Here is a 13,689-nt window from a genome sequence, read left to right on the forward strand (position 1 = left end):
AAAAAAAAAAAAGATATTGAGGGCATAGAGTGGGAAAAAAAGGAACAGCATGAATATAACTTATGAATGTCGATGCATAAATATCATATACATATATACATATGCTCACATATGTACATATATGCATAAAACAATGTGTAGAAGTTCAAAATGTTCGTTTGTTTGTTTCCCTGAGACGGAAGTCTTGCTCTGTTGCACAGGCTGGAGTGCAATGGCATGATCTCAGCTCAGGGCAACCTCCACCTCCCAGGTTTAAGCAATTCTCCTGCCTCAGCCTCCCAAGTAGCTGGGATTACAGGCATGCACCACCACACCCAGCTAATTTTTATATTTTTAGTATAGACAGGGTTTCACCATGTTTGCCAGGCAGGTCTCGAACTCCTGACCTCAGGGGATTCACCTGCCTCAAAGTGGATTCCCAGCCCACTTCCAAAGTGCTAGGATTACAGGCATAAGCCACCAAATGAATCTCTACTTTGACTTTCTTCTTTGTATTTCTCTTTATTATTTAAATTGTTCACACTGAGCCTCTTTTAAAAATATCAAAATTATTCAAAAGTAAATTGCTCAAATAAAAAACTGAATACACTAAATTACTAATGTAACCAGGTTATATTAAATTCTAACACTACAACCGAAACTGCTGAACTAAAAAATCGACCTTGTAGACATCCTATTACAAAATTCTTAAACAGCTGATAAAGTCAAAATGCTGAGACCTTTTTTTTCTCCTTCTTAAGATAAAGAACCTTATTCTTGTGGTTCTGAAAGACATCAGATTCAGCTATTTAGTCATGTGAAAATTTAACTTCCTCAATTTAATTCCCTAAGGCAACTCTAGCTAAATAAAATAACTTGGAGGATTACTCCTTGTTAATTCATAATTTATGTTCTCTTTAAAATAAATGGGGTGACATCTGGAAAGAGAAAAAGTAATAAATTAATGCTTTGGTCTATTAAAATATTTTATTTATATTTGTGTGAGATAAGCCAAGGAAAAGCAAGACAAATAGTACTTTTAGTTTTAGTTTAACTGCAAATGAGCAAAAGAAAAACACAAATGAGGAAACCGCAATGATCTTTAAAAGTCTCTATTATACATTCAGCATTTCTCAATAACTTAAAAAAAAAAAAAGAGTAAAAGTCTCACTAAAAAATTCTAAAATTACCCTTACCTACAAACTCCCTTTCCAAAAGCTTCCCTGGTTTTGTTAAAAAATAAAAATTAAAAAAAAAATTAAAATGCATGTGTCTATAAAGCATAAAGAAAAGTAATAACTTAGCCATTATCGAGTATATTTCAATTCCTGCAGCAGTTAAAATACCTGGTTTCACTGCCCCAGTGATCAACTGATATGCCAAAATTCTTGTTTATTCCATGTGGGGTCATCAGATTCTCAGTCTAGAAAAGCATCAAAATAATATACTCCACAATTTCCAAATTATTTTTAGAAGGTGCTTATGAATTATTTCTTTAAAACTAACAGAAATTATTAAATCTTCTTTTCTTTCTTTTTTTTTTTTTTAAAGAGGTCTCCCTCTGTTGCCTATGCTAGAGTGTGCAGTGGCGCAATCATAGTTCACCGCAGATTTAAACTCCTGCATTCCAGCAATCCTCCCACCTCAGCCTCCCAAGTAGCTGGGACTACAGGCAACCATCACCATCCCTGGCTTAGAGAAACTACTAAATCTTTTTTCAAGCAGATGTTCTTTACTAACACATACTACAGCCAACTTATCATCCACCATCTTCATATTTCTGTTCATTGTTAACATTCTAACAAATGTTCTTCTTAGAGATAAGATCAAGGCTTCTAACAAATCCATTTTAATAATGGCATTAAAGAGGAGAAAATTCTGTTTTATCGTATCTCAATAAACAAAGATAAAGCTAACAGATGAAGTTGATTCCTAAACTTTTCTGTTAATGATACAAAAAGCAGAGCGAAGACTAAGCAGAATTCTTTTGGAGAGCAGAGCTACAGCATTTGATATGAAAATCATCGATTGAGACCCAGAAGTCATTTTTAGAGAGTCACTTTTCTAACCAATAACCATGAATTAAGAGAGTCAAAAACTTGTAAACTGACAAATGTAAAGAGTACTCAAATCAATGTACCCAAAGGGCAGGTGAAGGTAATCAGCCTCTTCCATCTAGCAATAAGTAGACTACTTTATCCACTGAGGATTTAAGGCCAAGTAAATGCTCCTGGCAGAACTTTAGGGACTAATAAGTCTATGGAATACATCTCAGTCACATCGTACAATGGGTAAAAACACTGCAGACCTCTGGAATTTGTGTATGCTCAGGCATCTTCCCCAAATAGTATTCTGCTGCTAGATGAAATACAGATATTGATTTAGAATTTCTGATGCGCTTTTAGCTGTATCATCAAATACAATGAACTGAGAAGTCTACTCTAGTTTTTTATCTATTGTATGTAACCTTTTCTACCTGCTTGCATTTTTAGTAACAAATATCAATCCTTTATCTGATCTTGAAGGTCTCTAATACAATGGGCTATCATCTCTGCTCTCATTTCTTCTCTCCCTCTTCTTTGTTTACCAAAACATCAATTATTGTATCCATTTGTATTCCTTCTCTTCACCTATACCTGCCAACCTTCTATCTTCATGCACTGAACTTGTACTCTATAAACATTCCATTTGTAATTCTTTTCCTTATCTTCTTAAAAAGTAACAAATATGAAAGGGAGAACAATGATAATAATATTTATGTGCAACGTCCCCTTTCAGAGTTAAGGGGTAGGCAAGGTAGATGGCAGTAAGAGATAAAGACAAAAAGACTCAAAAAAGGAACAGCAACACAATAAAGGCAGGACGTGCAGTTTCAGAAAATGGCTTTGAAAAGAAGAATAAAGGACTGATAGCAGAAAGACTTGTAAGATAGTTTTGCCTCAAGAAAAATCTTATAAACATTCTTAGGACTCCTCAGGATCACATCCTCCAATAAAAAACACTAAATTAATGCACAGCTACGTTATAATGATGACTTAAATAAAATTCCAATGCATTCTTCTCTTAAATCTAAGTAAAATATATATGAGAAACTAGGTATTGAGAAGACACACATTTATAATCACACATGACTTCTACCAAGTTCCTCACACATGGCTTGCGGCAAAAACCTCCACCTGTGCAGCATTGCATATTACATGTTCACAGATTGTACAAAGTCATCATCATAACCAACCTAAATAAGACGTAAGGAGTTAAAATGACCTCAATTATCTACTTGAAGACCAAAATAAGAATTATTAATGACATCTAGGCTGTTTTAAGATAGCCTTAAGCCTTGATCTTATCTCTAAGAAGAACATAATATTTACTGCACAGTTGTTTGATAAATAAATTTTTTAATTATGTTAGGTTCTTAGTAACCTCTAAGTCAAAGGTAACTATGAATACTTGGAGCCTCCATATTTATTTCAAAATGCAACTTTACAAGCTATAGATAGCTATAGACTGCTATCTCTATATAAGAGGTAACACAGTGAGTAAAATTATTTAATCAACAAAGTATAATTAACCCCTATAAGAACTGAAGAATTTAAGAATCTCAGGACTGAAAGAGAATTTACAAAGCATCTAATAACTAGTACTTTTTTTGGTTTTTTGGTGGTTTGTGTTTTTTGGATTTTAGGGGAGATTTTTTTTCTTCGGTTTTTACTTGTTTGTTTTTTGAGACAAGGTCTTGCTCTGTTGCCCAAGCTAGAGGGCAGTGCCACAATCTCAGCTCACTGTAGCTTCAACCTCCTGGGCTCAAGTAATCCTCCCACCTCAGTTCCCTAGTAGCTGGGACTACACGCCTGGCTACTTTTTTGTATTTTTTATAGACATGGGGCTTTTCTATGTTGCTCAGGCTGATCTCAAACTCCTGACCTCAGGTCATCCACCTGCCTCAGCCTCCCAAAGTTCTAGGATTACAGGCAAAGGCCACCGTGCCTAGCACTAGTAAGTATTAACAGTAGTTCTTGACCATTGTGTCACACGACACAACCTATCACTAATATTTCCTAATCAATAGTACTTGGGTGGAGAGGAGTAGTGAAAGAAAATGTGTAAATTTAAAAGAATGAAAAAAGTATCACTACCATCGTGAGAGTTCTGATTTGCTCTCTGGTTCAGACTCACTAATAATCAACTACTAAATGGGTTAAACCACCCATACAGTAACGAGATCTCCTTTACAACAACATTCTTGCCAGCTGCAGTCCCTCAGCCTCTGATGGAACACTTCTAGAAAAATACTAAATGAATATTGCACTAAATTCAAAATATGCTATAAATGTAAAAGCCCAAAAATGTTTTAAACTGTTTATTTTCATATCTGTTCTAGAACATCCATAGCTGTTGTAGAGTATCCATAGGAACTACAGGATTATCTGCTAATTTTAAACAACTAGACTTGCTAAAATGATACTATGTGGAACCAAATTTCTGTCTACACATTATTTTCACTAACTGTTCCTGGTTGTAACCTCTGAAACAAATCCTTCCATTTGACAGCCCATCTGATATTTAAAGACATACCTCCTAACCTCCCTAGCTCCCAGTCTTCTCTTTTCTACATTAAATATCCCAGTTCCTTCAACTGATCAGAAGACTGTCTATGTGTGGTAATGAGAACCTCAATCAGGTTACTGGTAAAAGGATTAGAAATGAGTAGATAAAAGCAGCTAGTTGACATGGTAGACCTAGCAACGTCATACAAATATATGAATGTGTATATGCCCACATACAAGAGAGGAGACTAAAGTGACTCTGAGATTTCAGGTCTAATGTTTAGGAGGAAAATGATTCCACTAACCAAAACGGGGAACCCAAGTAGAGAAGACTAAGGTGAAGATAGGAAATTCAGTTTGAGATACAGTGACTTTGAGGTGTGTAATAAGTAAATATAAATGCTATCGTGGTGCCTTTAAGAGGTGACTGGGTAATGGGGGTTCTGCCCTCATGAATAAATTAATTCACTTATGGATTTTGGATTATCACAGGAGTGGGTTATCACAGGAGTGGGACTGGAGCCTTTATAAGAAGAGAAAGTGAGACTTGAGCTAGTGTGCTTAGCTCTGTCACCATGTGATGCCCTGCACCACCTCAGGACTCTGCAGAGCCCCAACTAGCAAGAAGGCCCTCACCAGATACAGCTCCTCAACCTTGGACTTTTCAGCTTTCATAACTATAAGGAATAAATTCCTTTTCTTTATAAATTACCCAGTTTCAGGTATTCTGTTATAAGCAATGGAAGACAGACTATAACAAAGGATAAGACCTTTTCCAAGACCCATTATATTAGTTACTCTTGCCAAGAAAAAGGTGCATCTATATTATGGAAGCTAGTACTACATGTAATTTAAACACAAAACATCACATTTTTTCATCAAGTATGAGTGGTTACTCCTACAAGGCACGGAGGGAGATACAATGAGCCATGAAACCCAGTTCCTGCCCTCATTAATCTTACATTCTAATAAACAAGATGCTTATAGCTAACCATAAGACTGAATGTGGATATTATCTTACCATAGTGATATAAAGTATCACAACTATTAAGAGACATATTTCTCCCTTTCCAATGAGAATATTCACACACGAATAATACCAAAGGGTAAAATACCATCACAACAAGCATTCTTCAAATACAAAGAAGAAGGACTTAATGAAAAACATAAATCTTTCTATTCTGGTTATAAATACAGGAAAACATTAGAGCTATCACTTGGGAATTAAAGTACCCCCAACAATTATGTCCATTGTTAAAGATTAATGCTTGAATTGTATCATCAGTTAAAAGAAGAGCATTGTTTAAAATGTTCACAAACACAATTGTTTTGGCTTACAAATGGAATCACTTGATGTCACTTTTGTCATTCCTAATTTCAAATAATATTATATCAATTGAAAAATAGAGCTACAAGCTTAGAGCCTTACAAGTCTTAAATTGAATATTCTCCAGCTGATATAACTGTTATAGAGTTCCTTATAGCTATATATTATGACAAAGTTTTAAATTATGTCACTTTAGTAGTTTTACAGATAACCGATTTTACAGAGTCTATTAAAAAGTAATTTAGTAGGACCCTAACTATATTTTACATTCATAACATAATCATAGAGAAAAAATAATTCAAATAACTTTGAACACCTATTTTGACTACATATACCTTTAGTGGGATATATTCTAAGAACACTAAATAGCAAAGAAATCTTTACTTGGCCAATCTGTTGTTGGAAGCAGTATCAGTCAGTCCAGTAATTCCAAAACTATTTTATGTGTGTTGTAAGATAGGTTAGATGAATAAAAATTGTGATATAAATGAGAATCAGAATTCTCTCTTTGAGAAAACAGAGGTATAAACAGGAATTGGAAGGAAGTGATGAGAATTCTGCAGTGTTGAATCTGAATTGAAGGTATCTTATGAACTCGTGATTTCTTAAAAAGTGCATATGTTGGCCAGGCATGGTGGCTCATGCCTGTAATCCCAGCACTTTGGAAGGCCGAGGCAGGCAGATCACCCGAGGTCGGGAGCTCAAGACCAGACTGACCAACATGGAGAAGCCCCGTCTCTACTAAAAATACAAAATTAGCCAGGCGTGGTGGTGCATGCCTGTAATCCCAGCTACTGAGGAAGCTAAGGAAGGAGAATCGCCTGAACTTGCGAGGCGGAGATTGTGGGTAGCCGAGATCGCGCCATTCATTGCACTCCAGCCTGGGCAACAATAGCAAAATCCTATCTCAAAAAAAAAAAAAAAACTGTATATTTGTGTCCATTTAAAGGGTATAGAACCAGTGACACCCCAGTAACAAAAAGCATATTCAACGCCCAGATCTTGGTTTCTAAGTATCATTTTCCACTAAAATAAACCAGGATTCTGTGGTAAAATGGCTGATTCCATGTATTGGGCAGGAAATGTACAAGGTTAGGCTGGAACATCTTATTATACAAATATGAGTAAGAAAGTGCTCAAACACCAATGTGGACATATCCAAAGGTCACGGGAACCAGCTTGAAGGATCTACTACTGATCAGATTTAAGAAAATTTAATCATCAAAAGGAATGATGGTAGCAAATTATAACACATTAATTTTGAGGAAAAAAAAAACAAAAGGATCCTTGGGTACGTAGTAATACTAAAATAAAAGAAGAGAAGAGAAAGCTCTTATTTAGAGACGAGAGCCAGCAAATATATGTAGGAATGACAGAAGTGGGAAATCACTATTTGGCAACCACAAATGCTTTTATCAATGGCTACTAAAATCACTGGATAAGAAAATTAAAAAACCTGCAAAACAGAATATTCCATATGATCTCAATTTATCACCCCCACAGATTAGTATATAAAAAAGGGAAAGTGTACTTTCAAAATATAGAAATCTGGCTAAACTAAGTGATCAAACTTAATCACTAATAATGGAATAAACCATCATGTTAATCCTAACATGATGAAATGGAAAGTTCAAAACATTATCCATGTAATAGAAAAAAAAAACAACCCACAACTCTTCCATCTGAAACTAATTGTGAGGAAAAAAAATCACATAGTTTTGTGAGGCATTCTACCTGAAGACAAAAAAAAAGAAAAGGTAAAGACTGTTCTAAATAAAACAGACATTTAAGTACTAAATATAATTGATGTCTTTGATTGGATTCAGTATTTTTTTAATGCTATAATGACATTACTGGGATATTTGGGAAAATCTAATTGTTGAATATGGACTGTACATTAGACAGTATTATCATATCAAGGTTAAATTATTTGGATATGCTAACGGCATTATAGTTATGTAAGAGAATGTGCTAGTTCTTAGGAGATGCATGATGAATTATTTGAGGGTAAAGTCTCATGATGTTTCCACCTTACTTTCAAATAGCTGAGCAAGAAAGTGTGTGTGTGTGTGTGTGTGTGTGTGTGTGTATTTATATAGAAAGAGCACTTGTCTAACAGCAAGGAATGAGAGCAAAAGAGGTATGTTAACAACTAGTGAATCTAGGCAAAGGATATACAGGTATTTGTTGTACTACCACTTCAATGTTTTTATAGGCTGAAAGTAAAAAGAAAAAATGAGGAAAAAAGGTAGAAATTAGGTTGACTTTAGAGCAGCTGATCAGGCTTGATCATAACTACTCTTCACCCTATTCATGAGAGTTAAAAGTGAGTAAAAAGTTCAAAAAGGTTTGGTTAAAAATAAAGGTAATAACCCTAACAAACAATAAGTAGTCACAAACTAATTGCCGTAAGTTTTCTATCATGGCTATAAACTACACATAATCTCATAAGAATTCTGTGAAAGATGATATGTGCTGGTTTATCTGGGACAATAGTGAATAAGCAAAACTATTTTATATATTTTCTCCAAATCTAAATACCAAACAAATTTTTTTCTCAAATCGAGTTTTATTAGTTACAAGGTATCCTAAAATTAAAATGGTGTCACAAGAGTCAAGATGATCTTGAACCCAGTATCACTATAATAATAATGATAATAAACATTTAAAATCTGTACTGATAATTTTATTAACCTATGTACATATATTATCTCATTTAATTTCCACAATTCTATAAGGCTGGTACTATTATTATCCTCATCTTACATATAAAAAAAAAAATGTCTCGGAAAAGGTACATAACTTCTTTAAGGTCATACTGCTAGTATATAGCAAATAGAGACCGTGAATCCAGGCAGTCTAACACCAAAGTCTCTTTGCTCTATACTCTACACTCTACCACTTTACTATGAAATGTAATATTTAAATAAACTATAAGTCACTACTGTTTCAGTCCAATATATATCAAAAATTACATGAATGAAGCATTTCAAAGAAAAATCAAAAGCATGTATTTTTTCGCTAATGCACATTTATGTATGTACCAAATGAAGTTAGAATTTAACCACACGCGAGTTTACTGCCAAATCTCAAGTGAAAATAAAGATGATATATAACTGCATTATTCAGTTACCTATTCATATATATGGTTTAATATATTACAGGTAGATTCAAAATAGAGACCAACATATTTCCAGACGCTTTCATTTAGAACTCTACCCCTGCTCAATCAAGAAAAAATTGATACCAAAAAAACATATTTCAGGCATGGTTATTACTCAAATATACAAAACTGAAACAATGACACAAAAGGGTAAAAAATAACTAAGAAATTAACCTTAAACACTGCTACAACAATAAAAAATACTAATAAAGCATGTTTCCCAAACCTGGTCCTCTGTGAATGGTGCAACAATCTTTCCAGTTACAAAAGCCAAAAGCCTATGATTAGCCAATGATATCTTCTTCTCCCTCACCTTCCGTATCTAATCCATCACCTAGTTCCACCTCCTGAACACCTCTGGAATCCATCCACTTCTCTCTCTTACCATTACCACCTTGTCCAAAAGATCATCTCTCAACTGGGCTACTCCAACAATCTCCTAACTGGTCTCTCCCCATTCCCACTCTTATCCCCTCTGTCATCAGTTCATCCACTGTGTAACATCAAGTCCTTTTTTAACAGCATTTACCATAGTTGTAACTTTAAATTTCTTTGACTATTTAATTCCTGTCTGCCTCCTCTGTTAGACAATAAATTCTATGAGGATAAAGACCATATTTATTCACTACTATACCACTGTGGCCTATAAGAGTGCCTAGTTAATAAATAAATGCTAAATGACTGAATGTATGTCAAAGATTACAATTCATAAATAGTCCGAAAAATAAAAGTAAAGTGCTTTATTTATTTATTTATTTTTTTTTAAGACGGGGTTTCACCAAGTTGGTCAGGCTGGTCTTGAACTCCCGACCTCAGGTGGTCCACCCGCCTTGGCCTCCAAAGTGCTTGGATTACAGGTGTGAGCCACCACGCCTGGCCATAAAGTGCTTTATAAGGCTCATCAATTATTCTACATCACAGATTTTTATTTTTTTGTTTTTTTGAGACAGGGTCCTAATTTCTACTTACCAATCCCTAACCGCTATTTAAAGTCCAGATTAAATCTCATCTTCTTCATGAAACATTCCCTAGTTATCTCTTTTCTCACCTTTTAACATTCTACATCACTCACATAAAATCGAATATATATTGACTATATTTTCTGCTTCTTGAAGGCAAAGTCTACATCTCATACATTCTGCCAGAGTATAAGCTCCCTAAGAGCGGGGATTTCTGTTTCTTGTTCATGGCTATATCCCCAGCAACTAGAATGGTGTCTGCTCAGTAAGCATGTATTGATTTAACGCTCTTTATATATTCCAGGATAGTGCACAAATCCTTGCAGCTGTTGTATGGTAGGAAGAGTCAAAAAGAACTAAATTCCTTAAATTCTTCAAGCTTCAGTATTTTATATGCTAAATGTAAATAATACTCAATAGTTTACTTAGTTGGTATGACTGAGCTAATGCTTTAAAAGCCTCTATGCAGAGCTGAGCACAAGAGGATACTCTTTTTTTTTTAAAGGATACTCTTACAATAAAGGTTTTGGTGATTTAGGGACAATAATTAAATAGTAAGAAGTAGTCACTAAGTGCCTACTAACTGAACAAAATTGCAGGAAAAATATTAAAAGATTGAGTAATGTCTAGCTTATCATTTTTTCAATAAAAAATTATGAGTAAATTTATTCTGAAATATATTTAGCCCCAAATCTTAAGCATGGCTGAAACCATTTCAGCATTTTGTGCATTAATTAGGAATAATCCCAATTTAACATTGTACCAATATTAATATTTATACTTTATTGACATATGTAGAGCATATTTGATTGCTTAAAAAAGAATAATAATCTCAGTATAAGAACCTCTTTAGTGCAATAATCAGAAGAGAAAAGCTGCAAACTCATTTGAGTTACGCGGTTCCCCAGAAAGTCAGACAATTTCTGCCTTTTTATAAAACATTAGTGAACAGAATACAATGCTGTTCACCAGAACTATCAAAATATCTAGAAATACTTCATAACCAATGACCATAAATACATTTTTCCAAATACTTGCATCCTATTATAAAGAAAAAGAGCATTAATTAAATGGCTTTTAGTGTCTTTTTACTAAATTACACAATTCCTTAGATTGGCCACTTTTTGACATGCGATTCTAAAAATTTTACAGCGAATTAACTGATAATTCAATATAGTCTCAGATTATTGGACTAATTGGAAACTCTTCTCTGTACAGAGAAGAAGCTTTATCAATTTGAAACTCACAAAATACATAGACTTCACCTTTCAAAGCCTTTCCAATCCCTCTAGGTACTTTCAATGACTTATAATCTAATTACAAGTCACAAGCAAACAAGAAGGAAAGATCATTACCTTGTCTCTTTCTGCCATCAACTGACACAAAATCATTGCCAAAAACCCACCGGGGACATACGGTCCAAGCAGGAAAACAGAAGAAAACTCCTAAGTAATTCGGATATAAAAAGATGTAAAACGAGGTATTTTCGAACTATAGGGTAGCAGTGAGCCACATGCGGGAAAATAATCAATACAAAGAAAAGGTAAGCCAAGGAAATGATAAGAAATATAAACTCAATAAACAGAGTCAGGCTGAGTTGACCGCTGAAGGTTCTTATATATAAATATAGTCACCATATGAAATAATTTATTCTACACCTCCAACTTCAAAAGCCCTTAGATGCGGGTGGTGTTGGGAGGGCTCAAAGTGAGCGGGAACCGAATCAAGTGAATGAACATTAATATTTAGATGGAAAGGCATTAATATATGCAAGGTAGTGTGTTATGGCTTGAAACAGTAACAAACACCAAAAAGGGAGAAAGAGGCTAGGAATGGGAACAGAGAGATCGTGGGGATCCAGGTTTTTTTTCCTCCTTTTCTTATTTTTTAAACAAGGAGAAACAAGGCCGACAGAAAGAGCAGGGGGGTATGAGGAAGGATCAAATGGATGCTATAGATCAGGGGAAAAGGTCTTGCCTGGAACATCTAAGAAAACCACGAGGAAAGGAGAACTAGCTGCCCACAGTTAGGCTTACGGTTTATCTCTGGAACCCACGACAGAGCGAGGAAGAGTCAGAAGACAAATGACACTAGAAAGGAGAGACAAGGGAGGCGCCAAAACCCTCAGAGAACCCAGCTGGTTGGCCACAGGATCTTCACTGAAGGCGGACCCCAAGAAACCTGGTCATTCGGGGACCAAAGGCACTAAGTCCCAACCTTCTCGACTCTCCTAGCCGCAAGCCGATCCCTCACCGAAACAGAAGGACTGGAGAACTGTAAAAATGTGCAGGAGCCACCAACCCGGGAAGTGCTCCAGCTCTAGCAGCAGCCACCACAAAAGCAGCCCGCACACACGCAGACGCTCCAACCTCGGCGCTGCAGCTACAGGTACTTTGAGCATCCCGGCCACCGTAGTAAGAGGAACCACCTCCCCTTCAAATCCATAGGATCAGCCACTTCCGGGATACGAAGGCCTTGCGATAGGCAGCAGCGATAGCGGCGGCGTAGCGGCCTCTACCACGTTTACTTTATCCGTCACTTTTTCCCACCTGTCCGCGCCTCCATCGCGCTAATCCGCCAATCGAGCAAGCGCAAAACCAAGAGAAAGTTTTCATCCGTGAGCATTGTCTTCTCAGATAGACAAACTACATTTCGGCTGCCATAAATTCCTGTTGAGCATTTGGACTTCAACTACCAGCAGGCCATGCAGCCCTTGCCCCTGGCGCAGGAACTGCAAGAACCAGCATGCATTGCGCCCTTCTTCCTCGCACCCCGGAGCAAGATAGACTCTAAGCCCCACTTTGATTTAAAAAAAATAAAAAGCCAGAATGCCTTCTTACCCTGTTGTGAAGGAGCTCTAAGCTAGACCATAGTTAGGACTTTAGGTTACTTATAAAACATCAAGGGATAGGTGCACTTATTTTCCATATTCAGATTATTTTGAAGCTATTATTACAGGACAGCCGAGCACAATGGGTCGCGTCTATAATCCCAGCACTTTGGGAGACCCAGGCGGGTGGATCGCTCGAGGTCAGGAGTTCGAGACCAACCTGGCCAACATGGTGAAAGCCCGTCTCTATTAAAAAAGTACAAAAGTTACCCGGACTTGGCGGCGGGCGCCTGTAATTCCAGCTACTCAAGAGGCTGAGGCAGGAGACTCTCTTGAACCCGGCAGGCGAAAGTTGCAGTGAGCGACATCGCACCACTGTACTTTCAGCCTGGACAACAGAGGGAGGGTTCGTCAAAAAAAAAAAAAAAAAAAAGGACGGTCTAAGGTCTAAAGATGCTTTTTATAAGGTGGAAATTTTTGGCCAGGCGCAGTGGTTCAGACCTGTAATCCCAGCACTTTAAGAGGCCGAGGCGAGCGGGTCACTTGAGCACAGGAGTTAAGACCAGCCAGGCCAACATGGTGAAACCTGGTCTTTACTAAAAACACAAAAAATTAGCTGGGCATAGTGGCACGTGCCCGTAGTCTCAACTACTCAGAAGACTGAGGCAGGAGAATCCCTTGAACCCGGGAGGCGGAGGCTTAAGTGAGCCAAGATTGTGCCACTGCACTCCAGCCTGAGGGAGAGAGCGAGACCCCATCCAAAAAAGAAAAAAGAATAAAATAAAAATAAATCAAGTGGAAATGTGTATCTTCACTCCTAAATGATGTCGAGAGAAATACTAAGTTACTACAAAATGTAATCTCATGCAGTTTTACAGTACCGC

General features: G+C 36.5%; 1 protein-coding gene across 9 annotated transcripts in view; it reads right to left on the reverse strand.

Annotated features, from left to right (window-relative positions):
• Positions 1-12,688, reverse strand: part of ATG4C (autophagy related 4C cysteine peptidase) — a 193,654-nt gene extending 180,966 nt beyond the window's left edge. For 2 of the 9 annotated variants that reach the window (XM_037743120.1, XM_017541562.2), the window contains exon 1: positions 12,229-12,317. The gene's annotated coding sequence lies outside the window, so the exon portion shown is untranslated. Of the gene's footprint in view, positions 1-1,325; positions 1,403-11,330; positions 11,419-12,011; positions 12,177-12,228; positions 12,358-12,502 lie in introns of those variants that run through there. The other 7 variants (XM_037743122.1, XM_037743126.1, XM_037743121.1 and 4 more) reach the window with 7 other exon arrangements.
• Positions 12,689-13,689: the final 1,001 nt, after the last annotated feature.

Source organism: Cebus imitator, unplaced genomic scaffold (genome assembly GCF_001604975.1).
Source record: "Cebus imitator isolate Cc_AM_T3 unplaced genomic scaffold, Cebus_imitator-1.0 Scaffold135, whole genome shotgun sequence".
NCBI lineage: Eukaryota > Metazoa > Chordata > Mammalia > Primates > Cebidae > Cebus > Cebus imitator.